Raw genomic sequence first — 1,035 nt, 5'->3', positions numbered from 1 at the left:
ATTTTTCTCACTCTGTCAAACATTTAATTTCACGCCCCGTGTTCTGAATATGCTAAAATGCATATCTCTGATGCACCTTTAAGCCAGAAAAACGAATGCAAAATTGAAGATAAAATGATGTGATTTGCACTACAAGCCTATTACTTGAGGTATTTACATATAGTTTACCTCTGCAGTTCTGAGAATGGGGTTTTTTTTTCCCGTAAAAAAAAAAAATCGGGATTAAACTCATATAAATATGTATAAATCTTTGTTTAGAAAATAGATTTATTTTTTTTTGCAGCTGTCGTGTCAAAAAGTTCTTTTTTTTTTTTTTTAAGATTCCGGGAAGAATTTTCCTTTCAGCGTTAAACTGAAGAAATAAGAAAGAAAATTGGAACAGCCCTCTTTGGCAAGAAAACACGACCGTTTCCCCTAATGCTCGCCTCCCCTCTCCCCAAATTATCCCGGTTTTCCTTTTTTCCCCAGCCCTCCACCTTCCTTCCTAAAGCCATTTGGATTCTAGCTTCCCACCGATCGCAGCTGTGGGGAAACGAAACTGTCCCCGCAACGAAAATGTATTTTTTCCCCGTGGAAACGCAGCGCAAAAAGTTGGAAAGAAACGGGAGGCGAAGCGCCGCCGACGGGATCCGACTAGTGGCTCTCGAGGGGGCTTCTCTTAAGGGCTTTTGAGATCCGGAGCCTCTCCTGGTTTATTTACTTATTTATTTCATAACAAACCCGAAGGATCTCTCCCCCTTCTCCCCATCTATCCCACCCCCTCGGACCCCGTGGAAAGAAACCCACGCCGTTTGAGTTAGCTGGACTCTGATGCAGCTGAAACAGTCCTGGAAGAGAAGCTGCCCCTCCAAGGACGAAAGAAAAGAGGGGGAGGCCTTTGGCCAAGGTTGGGGGCATGGGGGGGAAGAGCTAAGAGGGAGGAGGGTGGACTGACAAAGCCGCGGCGTTTGCGGGGCTCTCAGGAGGAACCGAGGACCGCTCGAAAAAGAGGCAACCAGAAACTTGAGAGCCACTTCCAGAAATTCACACTTTCTC

Source organism: Protobothrops mucrosquamatus, unplaced genomic scaffold, assembly GCF_001527695.2.
Source record: "Protobothrops mucrosquamatus isolate PMUCROS unplaced genomic scaffold, P.Mucros_1.0 scaffold3201, whole genome shotgun sequence".
In the NCBI taxonomy this organism is placed as follows: Eukaryota; Metazoa; Chordata; class Lepidosauria; order Squamata; family Viperidae; genus Protobothrops; species Protobothrops mucrosquamatus.
Note: the sequence above shows the minus strand (reverse complement) of the source record.